Genomic DNA, 18,749 nt, shown 5'->3' with positions numbered 1-18,749 from the left:
ATCAGTGGAAGGAGGCAAATGTCCCTCGATGCGAAGTCAAATTGTTTTATTGTATGTTTTAAAATGATATATCGGCTGACTATAATATGTTCGAATACCTCTTTATAAAGTTACTCTTGATTTACTCAAATGGACAAATGTCAGATATCCAAGCATACTTACCTGGTACAGGGAGCACCGTGATCAAAAAGGCGGTCTCCCCAGGTCGAGGCCTTTCCATTGCACTCCGGTTAGGCTGAAGCCTGCGATTGCCCCAAATGTGGGCAACTCGGGTACGCAATTTTTTAGTGTGGGGGACTGCGTTCGCGCTATCCCCTGTTATTCAATCAAATGTAAAGAAAAGTTCCCAATAAATACAAAACTTGATACTGTTGTTAAACTTTATCTTAAGTACGCTGAGACTGTTCAGGATTTGCGTAAATTGTAATCGCCAACCGGTTTTCCATCCTTTTGTTTCATTTCATTTCATTGTTTTTCTTCAATTTGAGTAGACGATAAAAAGAAGCAAATAAATTTCTCAGTCAGACAACTTGGTTTCTACACTCCAAAAAAGTAAGTTGGGTTTTTTTTTTTTTTCTTTTAAATTATTATCTCGTAATCCGTAAATTTCAAGTTTTGCCGTAAATTTCAAGTTTGCCTCTCCGTTTAAGTCACATTAAAAAAAAATCCGCTTATTTGAAGTAAAAACTATAAACTGAGTTTGGAAGCTTATTCATTTTGCTTTACGATGAAAACTAGATTTTGGTTGGCAAAATATTGTTTCTATTTGAAATAATATGAAATTCAACTATACCGGCATTTTATGAAAAGTAATGCCGTATTTTCTTTCCTTGCTATACTGAAAAGCGGAAACTGCATGTGCAGCACGGACGGATTCAAGAAATAATCTCGCTACGCTACCTTTGTCGCCCTCCTTTATCAATTTCAAACGCAAATGATTGCTTTGCCGTCGATTTTTTCCCGCACCAAATCGAATGAATTTAGATTTTAAAATTTTGCGCGTACACTGTAAACATGGTAACTGGTTTTTCTAGTGAATTCGAAACAGAAGCAAACAGTGTTGTATGAACGGAAGGCAGTTACGAAATTAAAGCGAAGAAAGAGGGAAAAACAATAATGTTGGGTTTTTTTTGGGTTTTTTTTTATTGCGGAGGAGTGAATTTTAAACAATTATTGATATTCCGTGTGAAAGCATCATGGCGATCTGAACGTACATTGTACGTTTTTAATCAACAGAGTTATTCCTACTTTATTTGGCCCCTTTCAACAAATCGTCCTTAAAAAGTGTCCCGATTTTGATACACCAACGCGTTTCAATGAGATCAGTGGAAGGAGGCAAATGTCCCTCGATGCGAAGTCAAATTGTTTTATTGTATGTTTTAAAATGATATATCGGCTGACTATAATATGTTCGAATACCTCTTTATAAAGTTACTCTTGATTTACTCAAATGGACAAATGTCAGATATCCAAGCATACTTACCTGGTACAGGGAGCACCGTGATCAAAAAGGCGGTCTCCCCAGGTCGAGGCCTTTCCATTGCACTCCGGTTAGGCTGAAGCCTGCGATTGCCCCAAATGTGGGCAACTCGGGTACGCAATTTTTTAGTGTGGGGACTGCGTTCGCGCTATCCCCTGTTATTCAATCAAATGTAAAGAAAAGTTCCCAATAAATACAAAACTTGATACTGTTGTTAAACTTTATCTTAAGTACGCTGAGACTGTTCAGGATTTGCGTAAATTGTAATCGCCAACCGGTTTTCCATCCTTTTGTTTCATTTCATTTCATTGTTTTTCTTCAATTTGAGTAGACGATAAAAAGAAGCAAATAAATTTCTCAGTCAGACAACTTGGTTTCTACACTCCAAAAAAGTAAGTTGGGTTTTTTTTTTTTTCTTTTAAATTATTATCTCGTAATCCGTAAATTTCAAGTTTTGCCGTAAATTTCAAGTTTGCCTCTCCGTTTAAGTCACATTAAAAAAAATCCGCTTATTTGAAGTAAAAACTATAAACTGAGTTTGGAAGCTTATTCATTTTGCTTTACGATGAAAACTAGATTTTGGTTGGCAAAATATTGTTTCTATTTGAAATAATATGAAATTCAACTATACCGGCATTTTATGAAAAGTAATGCCGTATTTTCTTTTCCTTGCTATACTGAAAAGCGGAAACTGCATGTGCAGCACGGACGGATTCAAGAAATAATCTCGCTACGCTACCTTTGTCGCCCTCCTTTATCAATTTCAAACGCAAATGATTGCTTTGCCGTCGATTTTTTCCCCGCACCAAATCGAATGAATTTAGATTTTAAAATTTTGCGCGTACACTGTAAACATGGTAACTGGTTTTCTAGTGAATTCGAAACAGAAGCAAACAGTGTTGTATGAACGGAAGGCAGTTACGAAATTAAAGCGAAGAAAGAGGGAAAAACAATAATGTTGGGTTTTTTTTGGTTTTTTTTATTGCGGAGGAGTGAATTTTAAACAATTATTGATATTCCGTGTGAAAGCATCATGGCGATCTGAACGTACATAGTACGTTTTTAATCAACAGAGTTATCCTACTTTATTTGGCCCCTTTCAACAAATCGTCCTTAAAAAGTGTCCCGATTTTTGATACACCAACGCGTTTCAATGAGATCAGTGGAAGGAGGCAAATGTCCCTCGATGCGAAGTCAAATTGTTTTATTGTATGTTTTAAAATGATATATCGGCTGACTATAATATGTTCGAATACCTCTTTATAAAGTTACTCTTGATTTACTCAAATGGACAAATGTCAGATATCCAAGCATACTTACCTGGTACAGGGAGCACCGTGATCAAAAAGGCGGTCTCCCCAGGTCGAGGCCTTTCCATTGCACTCCGGTTAGGCTGAAGCCTGCGATTGCCCCAAATGTGGGCAACTCGGGTACGCAATTTTTTAGTGTGGGGGACTGCGTTCGCGCTATCCCCTGTTATTCAATCAAATGTAAAGAAAAGTTCCCAATAAATACAAAACTTGATACTGTTGTTAAACTTTATCTTAAGTACGCTGAGACTGTTCAGGATTTGCGTAAATTGTAATCGCCAACCGGTTTTCCATCCTTTTGTTTCATTTCATTTCATTGTTTTTTTCAATTTGAGTAGACGATAAAAAGAAGCAAATAAATTTCTCAGTCAGACAACTTGGTTTCTACACTCCAAAAAAGTAAGTTGGGTTTTTTTTTTTTTCTTTTAAATTATTATCTCGTAATCCGTAAATTTCAAGTTTTGCCGTAAATTTCAAGTTTGCCTCTCCGTTTAAGTCACATTAAAAAAATCCGCTTATTTGAAGTAAAAACTATAAACTGAGTTTTGGAAGCTTATTCATTTTGCTTTACGATGAAAACTAGATTTTGGTTGGCAAAATATTGTTTCTATTTGAAATAATATGAAATTCAACTATACCGGCATTTTATGAAAAGTAATGCCGTATTTTCTTTTCCTTGCTATACTGAAAAGCGGAAACTGCATGTGCAGCACGGACGGATTCAAGAAATAATCTCGCTACGCTACCTTTGTCGCCCTCCTTTATCAATTTCAAACGCAAATGATTGCTTTGCCGTCGATTTTTTCCCCGCACCAAATCGAATGAATTTAGATTTTTAAAATTTTGCGCGTACACTGTAAACATGGTAACTGGTTTTCTAGTGAATTCGAAACAGAAGCAAACAGTGTTGTATGAACGGAAGGCAGTTACGAAATTAAAGCGAAGAAAGAGGGAAAAACAATAATGTTGGGTTTTTTTTGGTTTTTTTTTATTGCGGAGGAGTGAATTTTAAACAATTATTGATATTCCGTGTGAAAGCATCATGGCGATCTGAACGTACATAGTACGTTTTTAATCAACAGAGTTATCCTACTTTATTTGGCCCCTTTCAACAAATCGTCCTTAAAAAGTGTCCCGATTTTTGATACACCAACGCGTTTCAATGAGATCAGTGGAAGGAGGCAAATGTCCCTCGATGCGAAGTCAATTGTTTTATTGTATGTTTTAAAATGATATATCGGCTGACTATAATATGTTCGAATACCTCTTTATAAAGTTACTCTTGATTTACTCAAATGGACAAATGTCAGATATCCAAGCATACTTACCTGGTACAGGGAGCACCGTGATCAAAAAGGCGGTCTCCCCAGGTCGAGGCCTTTCCATTGCACTCCGGTTAGGCTGAAGCCTGCGATTGCCCCAAATGTGGGCAACTCGGGTACGCAATTTTTTAGTGTGGGGGACTGCGTTCGCGCTATCCCCTGTTATTCAATCAAATGTAAAGAAAAGTTCCCAATAAATACAAAACTTGATACTGTTGTTAAACTTTATCTTAAGTACGCTGAGACTGTTCAGGATTTGCGTAAATTGTAATCGCCAACCGGTTTTCCATCCTTTTGTTTCATTTCATTTCATTGTTTTTCTTCAATTTGAGTAGACGATAAAAAGAAGCAAATAAATTTCTCAGTCAGACAACTTGGTTTCTACACTCCAAAAAAAGTAAGTTGGGTTTTTTTTTTTTTCTTTTAAATTATTATCTCGTAATCCGTAAATTTCAAGTTTTGCCGTAAATTTCAAGTTTGCCTCTCCGTTTAAGTCACATTAAAAAAAATCCGCTTATTTGAAGTAAAAACTATAAACTGAGTTTGGAAGCTTATTCATTTTGCTTTACGATGAAAACTAGATTTTGGTTGGCAAAATATTGTTTCTATTTGAAATAATATGAAATTCAACTATACCGGCATTTTATGAAAAGTAATGCCGTATTTTCTTTTCCTTGCTATACTGAAAAGCGGAAACTGCATGTGCAGCACGGACGGATTCAAGAAATAATCTCGCTACGCTACCTTTGTCGCCCTCCTTTATCAATTTCAACGCAAATGATTGCTTTGCCGTCGATTTTTTCCCCGCACCAAATCGAATGAATTTAGATTTTAAAATTTTGCGCGTACACTGTAAACATGGTAACTGGTTTTCTAGTGAATTCGAAACAGAAGCAAACAGTGTTGTATGAACGGAAGGCAGTTACGAAATTAAAGCGAAGAAAGAGGGAAAAACAATAATGTTGGGTTTTTTTGGTTTTTTTTTTATTGCGGAGGAGTGAATTTTAAACAATTATTGATATTCCGTGTGAAAGCATCATGGCGATCTGAACGTACATAGTACGTTTTTAATCAACAGAGTTATCCTACTTTATTTGGCCCCTTTCAACAAATCGTCCTTAAAAAGTGTCCCGATTTTTGATACACCAACGCGTTTCAATGAGATCAGTGGAAGGAGGCAAATGTCCCTCGATGCGAAGTCAAATTGTTTTATTGTATGTTTTAAAATGATATATCGGCTGACTATAATATGTTCGAATACCTCTTTATAAAGTTACTCTTGATTTACTCAAATGGACAAATGTCAGATATCCAAGCATACTTACCTGGTACAGGGAGCACCGTGATCAAAAAGGCGGTCTCCCCAGGTCGAGGCCTTTCCATTGCACTCCGGTTAGGCTGAAGCCTGCGATTGCCCCAAATGTGGGCAACTCGGGTACGCAATTTTTTAGTGTGGGGGACTGCGTTCGCGCTATCCCCTGTTATTCAATCAAATGTAAAGAAAAGTTCCCAATAAATACAAAACTTGATACTGTTGTTAAACTTTATCTTAAGTACGCTGAGACTGTTCAGGATTTGCGTAAATTGTAATCGCCAACCGGTTTTCCATCCTTTTGTTTCATTTCATTTCATTGTTTTTCTTCAATTTGAGTAGACGATAAAAAGAAGCAAATAAATTTCTCAGTCAGACAACTTGGTTTCTACACTCCAAAAAAGTAAGTTGGTTTTTTTTTTTTTCTTTTAAATTATTATCTCGTAATCCGTAAATTTCAAGTTTTGCCGTAAATTTCAAGTTTGCCTCTCCGTTTAAGTCACATTAAAAAAAATCCGCTTATTTGAAGTAAAAACTATAAACTGAGTTTGGAAGCTTATTCATTTTGCTTTACGATGAAAACTAGATTTTGGTTGGCAAAATATTGTTTCTATTTGAAATAATATGAAATTCAACTATACCGGCATTTTATGAAAAGTAATGCCGTATTTTCTTTTCCTTGCTATACTGAAAAGCGGAAACTGCATGTGCAGCACGGACGGATTCAAGAAATAATCTCGCTACGCTACCTTTGTCGCCCTCCTTTATCAATTTCAAACGCAAATGATTGCTTTGCCGTCGATTTTTTCCCCGCACCAAATCGAATGAATTTAGATTTTAAAATTTTGCGCGTACACTGTAAACATGGTAACTGGTTTTCTAGTGAATTCGAAACAGAAGCAAACAGTGTTGTATGAACGGAAGGCAGTTACGAAATTAAAGCGAAGAAAGAGGGAAAAACAATAATGTTGGGTTTTTTTTGGTTTTTTTTTATTGCGGAGGAGTGAATTTTAAACAATTATTGATATTCCGTGTGAAAGCATCATGGCGATCTGAACGTACATAGTACGTTTTTAATCAACAGAGTTATCCTACTTTATTTGGCCCCTTTCAACAAATCGTCCTTAAAAAGTGTCCCGATTTTTGATACACCAACGCGTTTCAATGAGATCAGTGGAAGGAGGCAAATGTCCCTCGATGCGAAGTCAAATTGTTTTATTGTATGTTTTAAAATGATATATCGGCTGACTATAATATGTTCGAATACCTCTTTATAAAGTTACTCTTGATTTACTCAAATGGACAAATGTCAGATATCCAAGCATACTTACCTGGTACAGGGAGCACCGTGATCAAAAAGGCGGTCTCCCCAGGTCGAGGCCTTTCCATTGCACTCCGGTTAGGCTGAAGCCTGCGATTGCCCCAAATGTGGGCAACTCGGGTACGCAATTTTTTAGTGTGGGGGACTGCGTTCGCGCTATCCCCTGTTATTCAATCAAATGTAAAGAAAAGTTCCCAATAAATACAAAACTTGATACTGTTGTTAAACTTTATCTTAAGTACGCTGAGACTGTTCAGGATTTGCGTAAATTGTAATCGCCAACCGGTTTTCCATCCTTTTGTTTCATTTCATTTCATTGTTTTTCTTCAATTTGAGTAGACGATAAAAAGAAGCAAATAAATTTCTCAGTCAGACAACTTGGTTTCTACACTCCAAAAAAGTAAGTTGGGTTTTTTTTTTTTTCTTTTAAATTATTATCTCGTAATCCGTAAATTTCAAGTTTTGCCGTAAATTTCAAGTTTGCCTCTCCGTTTAAGTCACATTAAAAAAAATCCGCTTATTTGAAGTAAAAACTATAAACTGAGTTTGGAAGCTTATTCATTTTGCTTTACGATGAAAACTAGATTTTGGTTGGCAAAATATTGTTTCTATTTGAAATAATATGAAATTCAACTATACCGGCATTTTATGAAAAGTAATGCCGTATTTTCTTTTCCTTGCTATACTGAAAAGCGGAAACTGCATGTGCAGCACGGACGGATTCAAGAAATAATCTCGCTACGCTACCTTTGTCGCCCTCCTTTATCAATTTCAAACGCAAATGATTGCTTTGCCGTCGATTTTTTCCCCGCACCAAATCGAATGAATTTAGATTTTAAAATTTTGCGCGTACACTGTAAACATGGTAACTGGTTTTCTAGTGAATTCGAAACAGAAGCAAACAGTGTTGTATGAACGGAAGGCAGTTACGAAATTAAAGCGAAGAAAGAGGGAAAAACAATAATGTTGGGTTTTTTTTGGTTTTTTTTTATTGCGGAGGAGTGAATTTTAAACAATTATTGATATTCCGTGTGAAAGCATCATGGCGATCTGAACGTACATAGTACGTTTTTAATCAACAGAGTTATCCTACTTTATTTGGCCCCTTTCAACAAATCGTCCTTAAAAAGTGTCCCGATTTTTGATACACCAACGCGTTTCAATGAGATCAGTGGAAGGAGGCAAATGTCCCTCGATGCGAAGTCAAATTGTTTTATTGTATGTTTTAAAATGATATATCGGCTGACTATAATATGTTCGAATACCTCTTTATAAAGTTACTCTTGATTTACTCAAATGGACAAATGTCAGATATCCAAGCATACTTACCTGGTACAGGGAGCACCGTGATCAAAAAGGCGGTCTCCCCAGGTCGAGGCCTTTCCATTGCACTCCGGTTAGGCTGAAGCCTGCGATTGCCCCAAATGTGGGCAACTCGGGTACGCAATTTTTTAGTGTGGGGGACTGCGTTCGCGCTATCCCCTGTTATTCAATCAAATGTAAAGAAAAGTTCCCAATAAATACAAAACTTGATACTGTTGTTAAACTTTATCTTAAGTACGCTGAGACTGTTCAGGATTTGCGTAAATTGTAATCGCCAACCGGTTTTCCATCCTTTTGTTTCATTTCATTTCATTGTTTTTCTTCAATTTGAGTAGACGATAAAAAGAAGCAAATAAATTTCTCAGTCAGACAACTTGGTTTCTACACTCCAAAAAAGTAAGTTGGGTTTTTTTTTTTTTTCTTTTAAATTATTATCTCGTAATCCGTAAATTTCAAGTTTTGCCGTAAATTTCAAGTTTGCCTCTCCGTTTAAGTCACATTAAAAAAAATCCGCTTATTTGAAGTAAAAACTATAAACTGAGTTTGGAAGCTTATTCATTTTGCTTTACGATGAAAACTAGATTTTGGTTGGCAAAATATTGTTTCTATTTGAAATAATATGAAATTCAACTATACCGGCATTTTATGAAAAGTAATGCCGTATTTTCTTTTCCTTGCTATACTGAAAAGCGGAAACTGCATGTGCAGCACGGACGGATTCAAGAAATAATCTCGCTACGCTACCTTTGTCGCCCTCCTTTATCAATTTCAAACGCAAATGATTGCTTTGCCGTCGATTTTTTCCCCGCACCAAATCGAATGAATTTAGATTTTAAAATTTTGCGCGTACACTGTAAACATGGTAACTGGTTTTCTAGTGAATTCGAAACAGAAGCAAACAGTGTTGTATGAACGGAAGGCAGTTACGAAATTAAAGCGAAGAAAGAGGGAAAAACAATAATGTTGGGTTTTTTTTGGTTTTTTTTTATTGCGGAGGAGTGAATTTTAAACAATTATTGATATTCCGTGTGAAAGCATCATGGCGATCTGAACGTACATAGTACGTTTTTAATCAACAGAGTTATCCTACTTTATTTGGCCCCTTTCAACAAATCGTCCTTAAAAAGTGTCCCGATTTTTGATACACCAACGCGTTTCAATGAGATCAGTGGAAGGAGGCAAATGTCCCTCGATGCGAAGTCAAATTGTTTTATTGTATGTTTTAAAATGATATATCGGCTGACTATAATATGTTCGAATACCTCTTTATAAAGTTACTCTTGATTTACTCAAATGGACAAATGTCAGATATCCAAGCATACTTACCTGGTACAGGGAGCACCGTGATCAAAAAGGCGGTCTCCCCAGGTCGAGGCCTTTCCATTGCACTCCGGTTAGGCTGAAGCCTGCGATTGCCCCAAATGTGGGCAACTCGGGTACGCAATTTTTTAGTGTGGGGGACTGCGTTCGCGCTATCCCCTGTTATTCAATCAAATGTAAAGAAAAGTTCCCAATAAATACAAAACTTGATACTGTTGTTAAACTTTATCTTAAGTACGCTGAGACTGTTCAGGATTTGCGTAAATTGTAATCGCCAACCGGTTTTCCATCCTTTTGTTTCATTTCATTTCATTGTTTTTCTTCAATTTGAGTAGACGATAAAAAGAAGCAAATAAATTTCTCAGTCAGACAACTTGGTTTCTACACTCCAAAAAAGTAAGTTGGGTTTTTTTTTTTTTTCTTTTAAATTATTATCTCGTAATCCGTAAATTTCAAGTTTTGCCGTAAATTTCAAGTTTGCCTCTCCGTTTAAGTCACATTAAAAAAAATCCGCTTATTTGAAGTAAAAACTATAAACTGAGTTTGGAAGCTTATTCATTTTGCTTTACGATGAAAACTAGATTTTGGTTGGCAAAATATTGTTTCTATTTGAAATAATATGAAATTCAACTATACCGGCATTTTATGAAAAGTAATGCCGTATTTTCTTTTCCTTGCTATACTGAAAAGCGGAAACTGCATGTGCAGCACGGACGGATTCAAGAAATAATCTCGCTACGCTACCTTTGTCGCCCTCCTTTATCAATTTCAAACGCAAATGATTGCTTTGCCGTCGATTTTTTCCCCGCACCAAATCGAATGAATTTAGATTTTAAAATTTTGCGCGTACACTGTAAACATGGTAACTGGTTTTCTAGTGAATTCGAAACAGAAGCAAACAGTGTTGTATGAACGGAAGGCAGTTACGAAATTAAAGCGAAGAAAGAGGGAAAAACAATAATGTTGGGTTTTTTTTGGTTTTTTTTTATTGCGGAGGAGTGAATTTTAAACAATTATTGATATTCCGTGTGAAAGCATCATGGCGATCTGAACGTACATAGTACGTTTTTAATCAACAGAGTTATCCTACTTTATTTGGCCCCTTTCAACAAATCGTCCTTAAAAAGTGTCCCGATTTTTGATACACCAACGCGTTTCAATGAGATCAGTGGAAGGAGGCAAATGTCCCTCGATGCGAAGTCAAATTGTTTTATTGTATGTTTTAAAATGATATATCGGCTGACTATAATATGTTCGAATACCTCTTTATAAAGTTACTCTTGATTTACTCAAATGGACAAATGTCAGATATCCAAGCATACTTACCTGGTACAGGGAGCACCGTGATCAAAAAGGCGGTCTCCCCAGGTCGAGGCCTTTCCATTGCACTCCGGTTAGGCTGAAGCCTGCGATTGCCCCAAATGTGGGCAACTCGGGTACGCAATTTTTTAGTGTGGGGGACTGCGTTCGCGCTATCCCCTGTTATTCAATCAAATGTAAAGAAAAGTTCCCAATAAATACAAAACTTGATACTGTTGTTAAACTTTATCTTAAGTACGCTGAGACTGTTCAGGATTTGCGTAAATTGTAATCGCCAACCGGTTTTCCATCCTTTTGTTTCATTTCATTTCATTGTTTTTCTTCAATTTGAGTAGACGATAAAAAGAAGCAAATAAATTTCTCAGTCAGACAACTTGGTTTCTACACTCCAAAAAAGTAAGTTGGGTTTTTTTTTTTTTTCTTTTAAATTATTATCTCGTAATCCGTAAATTTCAAGTTTTGCCGTAAATTTCAAGTTTGCCTCTCCGTTTAAGTCACATTAAAAAAAATCCGCTTATTTGAAGTAAAAACTATAAACTGAGTTTGGAAGCTTATTCATTTTGCTTTACGATGAAAACTAGATTTTGGTTGGCAAAATATTGTTTCTATTTGAAATAATATGAAATTCAACTATACCGGCATTTTATGAAAAGTAATGCCGTATTTTCTTTTCCTTGCTATACTGAAAAGCGGAAACTGCATGTGCAGCACGGACGGATTCAAGAAATAATCTCGCTACGCTACCTTTGTCGCCCTCCTTTATCAATTTCAAACGCAAATGATTGCTTTGCCGTCGATTTTTTCCCCGCACCAAATCGAATGAATTTAGATTTTAAAATTTTGCGCGTACACTGTAAACATGGTAACTGGTTTTCTAGTGAATTCGAAACAGAAGCAAACAGTGTTGTATGAACGGAAGGCAGTTACGAAATTAAAGCGAAGAAAGAGGGAAAAACAATAATGTTGGGTTTTTTTTGGTTTTTTTTTATTGCGGAGGAGTGAATTTTAAACAATTATTGATATTCCGTGTGAAAGCATCATGGCGATCTGAACGTACATAGTACGTTTTTAATCAACAGAGTTATCCTACTTTATTTGGCCCCTTTCAACAAATCGTCCTTAAAAAGTGTCCCGATTTTTGATACACCAACGCGTTTCAATGAGATCAGTGGAAGGAGGCAAATGTCCCTCGATGCGAAGTCAAATTGTTTTATTGTATGTTTTAAAATGATATATCGGCTGACTATAATATGTTCGAATACCTCTTTATAAAGTTACTCTTGATTTACTCAAATGGACAAATGTCAGATATCCAAGCATACTTACCTGGTACAGGGAGCACCGTGATCAAAAAGGCGGTCTCCCCAGGTCGAGGCCTTTCCATTGCACTCCGGTTAGGCTGAAGCCTGCGATTGCCCCAAATGTGGGCAACTCGGGTACGCAATTTTTTAGTGTGGGGGACTGCGTTCGCGCTATCCCCTGTTATTCAATCAAATGTAAAGAAAAGTTCCCAATAAATACAAAACTTGATACTGTTGTTAAACTTTATCTTAAGTACGCTGAGACTGTTCAGGATTTGCGTAAATTGTAATCGCCAACCGGTTTTCCATCCTTTTGTTTCATTTCATTTCATTGTTTTTCTTCAATTTGAGTAGACGATAAAAAGAAGCAAATAAATTTCTCAGTCAGACAACTTGGTTTCTACACTCCAAAAAAGTAAGTTGGGTTTTTTTTTTTTTCTTTTAAATTATTATCTCGTAATCCGTAAATTTCAAGTTTTGCCGTAAATTTCAAGTTTGCCTCTCCGTTTAAGTCACATTAAAAAAAATCCGCTTATTTGAAGTAAAAACTATAAACTGAGTTTGGAAGCTTATTCATTTTGCTTTACGATGAAAACTAGATTTTGGTTGGCAAAATATTGTTTCTATTTGAAATAATATGAAATTCAACTATACCGGCATTTTATGAAAAGTAATGCCGTATTTTCTTTTCCTTGCTATACTGAAAAGCGGAAACTGCATGTGCAGCACGGACGGATTCAAGAAATAATCTCGCTACGCTACCTTTGTCGCCCTCCTTTATCAATTTCAAACGCAAATGATTGCTTTGCCGTCGATTTTTTCCCCGCACCAAATCGAATGAATTTAGATTTTAAAATTTTGCGCGTACACTGTAAACATGGTAACTGGTTTTCTAGTGAATTCGAAACAGAAGCAAACAGTGTTGTATGAACGGAAGGCAGTTACGAAATTAAAGCGAAGAAAGAGGGAAAAACAATAATGTTGGGTTTTTTTTGGTTTTTTTTTATTGCGGAGGAGTGAATTTTAAACAATTATTGATATTCCGTGTGAAAGCATCATGGCGATCTGAACGTACATAGTACGTTTTTAATCAACAGAGTTATCCTACTTTATTTGGCCCCTTTCAACAAATCGTCCTTAAAAAGTGTCCCGATTTTTGATACACCAACGCGTTTCAATGAGATCAGTGGAAGGAGGCAAATGTCCCTCGATGCGAAGTCAAATTGTTTTATTGTATGTTTTAAAATGATATATCGGCTGACTATAATATGTTCGAATACCTCTTTATAAAGTTACTCTTGATTTACTCAAATGGACAAATGTCAGATATCCAAGCATACTTACCTGGTACAGGGAGCACCGTGATCAAAAAGGCGGTCTCCCCAGGTCGAGGCCTTTCCATTGCACTCCGGTTAGGCTGAAGCCTGCGATTGCCCCAAATGTGGGCAACTCGGGTACGCAATTTTTTAGTGTGGGGGACTGCGTTCGCGCTATCCCCTGTTATTCAATCAAATGTAAAGAAAAGTTCCCAATAAATACAAAACTTGATACTGTTGTTAAACTTTATCTTAAGTACGCTGAGACTGTTCAGGATTTGCGTAAATTGTAATCGCCAACCGGTTTTCCATCCTTTTGTTTCATTTCATTTCATTGTTTTTCTTCAATTTGAGTAGACGATAAAAAGAAGCAAATAAATTTCTCAGTCAGACAACTTGGTTTCTACACTCCAAAAAAGTAAGTTGGGTTTTTTTTTTTTTCTTTTAAATTATTATCTCGTAATCCGTAAATTTCAAGTTTTGCCGTAAATTTCAAGTTTGCCTCTCCGTTTAAGTCACATTAAAAAAAATCCGCTTATTTGAAGTAAAAACTATAAACTGAGTTTGGAAGCTTATTCATTTTGCTTTACGATGAAAACTAGATTTTGGTTGGCAAAATATTGTTTCTATTTGAAATAATATGAAATTCAACTATACCGGCATTTTATGAAAAGTAATGCCGTATTTTCTTTTCCTTGCTATACTGAAAAGCGGAAACTGCATGTGCAGCACGGACGGATTCAAGAAATAATCTCGCTACGCTACCTTTGTCGCCCTCCTTTATCAATTTCAAACGCAAATGATTGCTTTGCCGTCGATTTTTTCCCCGCACCAAATCGAATGAATTTAGATTTTAAAATTTTGCGCGTACACTGTAAACATGGTAACTGGTTTTCTAGTGAATTCGAAACAGAAGCAAACAGTGTTGTATGAACGGAAGGCAGTTACGAAATTAAAGCGAAGAAAGAGGGAAAAACAATAATGTTGGGTTTTTTTTGGTTTTTTTTTATTGCGGAGGAGTGAATTTTAAACAATTATTGATATTCCGTGTGAAAGCATCATGGCGATCTGAACGTACATAGTACGTTTTTAATCAACAGAGTTATCCTACTTTATTTGGCCCCTTTCAACAAATCGTCCTTAAAAAGTGTCCCGATTTTTGATACACCAACGCGTTTCAATGAGATCAGTGGAAGGAGGCAAATGTCCCTCGATGCGAAGTCAAATTGTTTTATTGTATGTTTTAAAATGATATATCGGCTGACTATAATATGTTCGAATACCTCTTTATAAAGTTACTCTTGATTTACTCAAATGGACAAATGTCAGATATCCAAGCATACTTACCTGGTACAGGGAGCACCGTGATCAAAAAGGCGGTCTCCCCAGGTCGAGGCCTTTCCATTGCACTCCGGTTAGGCTGAAGCCTGCGATTGCCCCAAATGTGGGCAACTCGGGTACGCAATTTTTTAGTGTGGGGGACTGCGTTCGCGCTATCCCCTGTTATTCAATCAAATGTAAAGAAAAGTTCCCAATAAATACAAAACTTGATACTGTTGTTAAACTTTATCTTAAGTACGCTGAGACTGTTCAGGATTTGCGTAAATTGTAATCGCCAACCGGTTTTCCATCCTTTTGTTTCATTTCATTTCATTGTTTTTCTTCAATTTGAGTAGACGATAAAAAGAAGCAAATAAATTTCTCAGTCAGACAACTTGGTTTCTACACTCCAAAAAAGTAAGTTGGGTTTTTTTTTTTTTCTTTTAAATTATTATCTCGTAATCCGTAAATTTCAAGTTTTGCCGTAAATTTCAAGTTTGCCTCTCCGTTTAAGTCACATTAAAAAAAATCCGCTTATTTGAAGTAAAAACTATAAACTGAGTTTGGAAGCTTATTCATTTTGCTTTACGATGAAAACTAGATTTTGGTTGGCAAAATATTGTTTCTATTTGAAATAATATGAAATTCAACTATACCGGTTAATTATCATAAGAGGAAAATACGTGCATTTTATGAAAAGTAATGCCGTATTTTCTTTTCCTTGCTATACTGAAAAGCGGAAACTGCATGTGCAGCACGGACGGATTCAAGAAATAATCTCGCTACCTTTGTCGCCCTCCTTTATCAATTTCAAACGCAAATGATTGCTTTGCCGTCGATTGTTATTCCCGCACCAAATTGAATGAATTTAGATTTTAAAATTTTGCGCGTACACTGTAAACATGGTAACTGGTTATCTAGTGAATTCGAAACAGAAGCAAACAGTGTTGTATGAACGGAAGGCAGTTACGAAATTAAAGAGAAGAAAGAGGGAAAAACAATAATGTTGTTTGGTTGTTGTTTTTTTTTATTGCGGAGGAGTGAATTTTAAACAATTATTGATATTCCGTGTGAAAGCATCATGGCGATCTGAACGTACATAGTACGTTTTTAATCAACAGAGTTATCCTACTTTATTTGGCCCCTTTCAACAAATCGTCCTTAAAAAGTGTCCCGATTTTTGATACACCAACGCGTTTCAAGGCATTCAGTGGAAGGAGGCAAATGTCCCTCGATGCGAAGTCAAATTGTTTTATTGTATGTTTTAAAATGATATATCGGCTGACTATAATATGTTTGAATACCTCTTTATAAAGTTACTCTTGATTTACTCAAATGGACAAATGTCAGATATCCAAGCATACTTACCTGGTACAGGGAGCACCGTGACCAATAATACGGGAACCACTACAACATCCAGGTGATTGACGGTGTCGGCTTCGCGGCCGCCCGTCTAGAAATTATGGACCACTATTTTAACTCTGATGTTATGAGGAGAACTTTGGGGGCGAAATTTGTGAACACGAAGGTCAACACTCGTGGACAAGTGTTGGAGGCATTAGACGGTACGTTGGCGACCAGGGAGCTTATGGCTATTTACAAGACCGGAGAAGGGGCCGAATGGTATCTGACTTTCGCCACAGCTAGCCAAACTGAGCATTTTGGTGACGGACAGAGAAGGGGCCTAGCCAACGGCAGCGGTGCAGTGTATTTTGACAGAATAGATCGCAGAGTGGTCAAATTTAAAATCCACTGGTTTCCTTTGCATCTTAGGAAGGAGCTAGTTGCTGAATGGTTGGAGCGCTACGGGTCCGCCATTCAAATTGAAGAAGAGAGTATGGACTATGGAGGTTTGAAATTGAAGACCGGGGCCTTGAAAGGTATTATGAAGAGTACCGAGGAACAATACATGTCGATACCGTACAGAGGAATGGTTTACAACCGGCCAGTTCTGGTCACAGTTTTGGGCAGACAGCCTGTCTGCCTAAAGTGTGGCCAGAAAGGACACCAGAGGTCGACCTGCCCCCAGAATGGCCAGAATACCACTCAAATGGACAAATGTCAGATATCCAAGTTATTAACATTCTCCAAGATATACTCGACATCAACCAACTGGAAGCGATTGATAAAACTGGAGAGGATGTGGAGTGGTATATTAGTTTCAAGACAGAAAAGGAGGCCGATACACTAGGGACTGGTGAAAGAAGACAAGTTGGTGAAGGAGCGGTAGTGCTTGACCGAATTGACAGTAGAATCATACGTTTGAGGGTCCATTGGTTCCCTCATCATATGAGGAAAGATTTGGTGTGCCAATGGCTGGAGAATTTTGGCCAGAATGTTAAGTTGGACGAAGAAGAGACACTATACGAGGGTATTATGTTGAAAACGGGTACCCTCGTAGGGACCATGAAGGTGAACGAGGCACAGTACCAGAGCATTCCCCATCGTGGCCGATGCTACAACCGGGATGTTCTGCTTACTGTGCAAGGACGTCAGAGCCTCTGTCTCAGGTGCAACCAGTTTGGACACCACAGAGCCACCTGCCCAGAGACAGCGGCCCAGAAGAAGACTTACGCCCAGATGGCAAGATTGGACCCTGGAGAGTCAGCTGGTGATGTTCCTTCCGCAAGTCAAACGCGGAAGGAAACAGAAGTTAATGGGCCCCCCGCAGGACAAGCGCGGGTGGGTGCGGATAACGAGAATGGGACAAGTGATAGAGGCACTTGAAGGTACGTTGGTGACCAGGGATCTTGTGGCCATTTACAAGACAGGAGAAGGGGCCGAGTAGTATGTCACTTTCGCCACAGACAGCCAGACGGAGAAGTTTGGGGACGGTCAACGCAGGGGCCTTGCCAACGGCAGCGGTGCTGTCTATTTTGATAGAATAGATCGTAGACTCATAAAATTTAAGATCCACTGGTTTCCTCTACACCTTAGAAAGGAGCTTGTCGCAGAATGGTTGGAACGCTACGGGACCGCCATACAATTAGAAGAAGAGGTCATGGATTATGAAGGGCTAAAGTTAAAGACCAGGGCTCTGAAAGGAGTAATGAAGAGCACGGAACAACAATATATGGCGATACCTTACAGAGGGATGGTGTACAACCGGCCAGTTCTGGTCACAGTTTTGGGCAGACAGCCTGTTTGTCTAAAGTGTGGCCAGAAAGGACACCAGAGGTCGGCCTGCCCCCAGAACGGCAATACTAACACCAAGAAGAGCTATGCCGAGTCGGCGAGGGCAGGTTTGGAAGAAGGAAGCGGTGAAAGCACTCCGTTGAGTGTCGATGTACCGCGTACGAGCAGCAGTGAAGGGTCAACAGGGCGACCTGATGTACTTCCAGGCAGTGAAGGGTCCCCTGTGCGGCCCGATGGACTGACTACCAGTCGCGGTGAAGGCACTCAACCGAGTGCTGATGTACCTAATAGCAGTGAAGGTCCTGGGGAGGACCGATGTACTGACAGCAGTGAAGATCCGCCCCAGGATCGAGGTACTGAGTCGATGGACATGTCGAAGACCAGAAAGAGGGGGAGAGACGAGTCGGACGATACCACGGAAGGAGAAGGCTAAGACAATGGGAAGAAGATAGTGAAGGAGGAAGAACCGGAGAGGACAGGGCCTCTTACTCTACCTATAAAGAACCCTGTTACTATTGACGTTGATTAACTTTTTGAATTATGGACTATGTATGTATTATGATTATTCCCCCTGAAATAACTGCCCTTCTGTCCACGGACTTTGATTTTGATTATCCCTTTATAACCTTTTATAGGTGTATTTTGTCATATGTTTATAGTGTTTATAATTTTGATATTGATATATTGTTTATATACATGTATATCTATTTTCATATGTTTATATTTAATAGTATTATAGAACCATTTTATGGCCTTTATAAAGTTACATTCTTTTGTCTCTTATATTTAAAACCTGTGTTCAAAATACTACTCACCTGTCTATTTTATTTCTTTTGTATTATTTTGATAAAGTGCATGTACCTGTTTGTCTACTTTATATTTTCACTGTCAAGACATTTAAATTCTACTCATGTTAATAGTACAAATTCATATTTTTCATTTTATACTTTACCTGTAATTATTGATTTA

The 18,749-nt window shown here is 37.6% G+C and overlaps 12 non-coding genes across 12 annotated transcripts; all 12 read left to right on the top strand.

The window, feature by feature from the left end:
* The first annotated feature begins 154 nt into the window (after window positions 1-154).
* Window positions 155-318, top strand: LOC143043864 (U1 spliceosomal RNA). Its single transcript, XR_012968566.1, has one exon. It is a non-coding gene; the product is annotated as a U1 spliceosomal RNA (small nuclear RNA).
* A 1,157-nt stretch (window positions 319-1,475) lies between these two features.
* LOC143043885 (U1 spliceosomal RNA) lies at window positions 1,476-1,638 on the top strand. The gene has a single exon (XR_012968585.1). It is a non-coding gene; the product is annotated as a U1 spliceosomal RNA (small nuclear RNA).
* Window positions 1,639-2,792: 1,154 nt separating this feature from the next.
* Window positions 2,793-2,956, top strand: LOC143043863 (U1 spliceosomal RNA). The gene has a single exon (XR_012968565.1). It is a non-coding gene; the product is annotated as a U1 spliceosomal RNA (small nuclear RNA).
* Window positions 2,957-4,110: 1,154 nt separating this feature from the next.
* On the top strand, window positions 4,111-4,274 carry LOC143043862 (U1 spliceosomal RNA). The gene has a single exon (XR_012968564.1). It is a non-coding gene; the product is annotated as a U1 spliceosomal RNA (small nuclear RNA).
* Window positions 4,275-5,429: 1,155 nt separating this feature from the next.
* On the top strand, window positions 5,430-5,593 carry LOC143043861 (U1 spliceosomal RNA). Its single transcript, XR_012968563.1, has one exon. It is a non-coding gene; the product is annotated as a U1 spliceosomal RNA (small nuclear RNA).
* Window positions 5,594-6,747: 1,154 nt separating this feature from the next.
* On the top strand, window positions 6,748-6,911 carry LOC143043860 (U1 spliceosomal RNA). Its single transcript, XR_012968562.1, has one exon. It is a non-coding gene; the product is annotated as a U1 spliceosomal RNA (small nuclear RNA).
* A 1,155-nt stretch (window positions 6,912-8,066) lies between these two features.
* On the top strand, window positions 8,067-8,230 carry LOC143043859 (U1 spliceosomal RNA). Its single transcript, XR_012968561.1, has one exon. It is a non-coding gene; the product is annotated as a U1 spliceosomal RNA (small nuclear RNA).
* Window positions 8,231-9,386: 1,156 nt separating this feature from the next.
* Window positions 9,387-9,550, top strand: LOC143043890 (U1 spliceosomal RNA). Its single transcript, XR_012968591.1, has one exon. It is a non-coding gene; the product is annotated as a U1 spliceosomal RNA (small nuclear RNA).
* Window positions 9,551-10,706: 1,156 nt separating this feature from the next.
* LOC143043889 (U1 spliceosomal RNA) lies at window positions 10,707-10,870 on the top strand. The gene has a single exon (XR_012968590.1). It is a non-coding gene; the product is annotated as a U1 spliceosomal RNA (small nuclear RNA).
* A 1,156-nt stretch (window positions 10,871-12,026) lies between these two features.
* On the top strand, window positions 12,027-12,190 carry LOC143043881 (U1 spliceosomal RNA). Its single transcript, XR_012968582.1, has one exon. It is a non-coding gene; the product is annotated as a U1 spliceosomal RNA (small nuclear RNA).
* Window positions 12,191-13,345: 1,155 nt separating this feature from the next.
* On the top strand, window positions 13,346-13,509 carry LOC143043870 (U1 spliceosomal RNA). The gene has a single exon (XR_012968571.1). It is a non-coding gene; the product is annotated as a U1 spliceosomal RNA (small nuclear RNA).
* A 1,155-nt stretch (window positions 13,510-14,664) lies between these two features.
* LOC143043858 (U1 spliceosomal RNA) lies at window positions 14,665-14,828 on the top strand. The gene has a single exon (XR_012968560.1). It is a non-coding gene; the product is annotated as a U1 spliceosomal RNA (small nuclear RNA).
* Window positions 14,829-18,749: the final 3,921 nt, after the last annotated feature.

The sequence above is a fragment of the Mytilus galloprovincialis genome, chromosome 8 (assembly GCF_965363235.1).
Source record: "Mytilus galloprovincialis chromosome 8, xbMytGall1.hap1.1, whole genome shotgun sequence".
In the NCBI taxonomy this organism is placed as follows: domain Eukaryota; kingdom Metazoa; phylum Mollusca; class Bivalvia; order Mytilida; family Mytilidae; genus Mytilus; species Mytilus galloprovincialis.
This window is presented reverse-complemented; position numbering and strand designations above follow the sequence as displayed.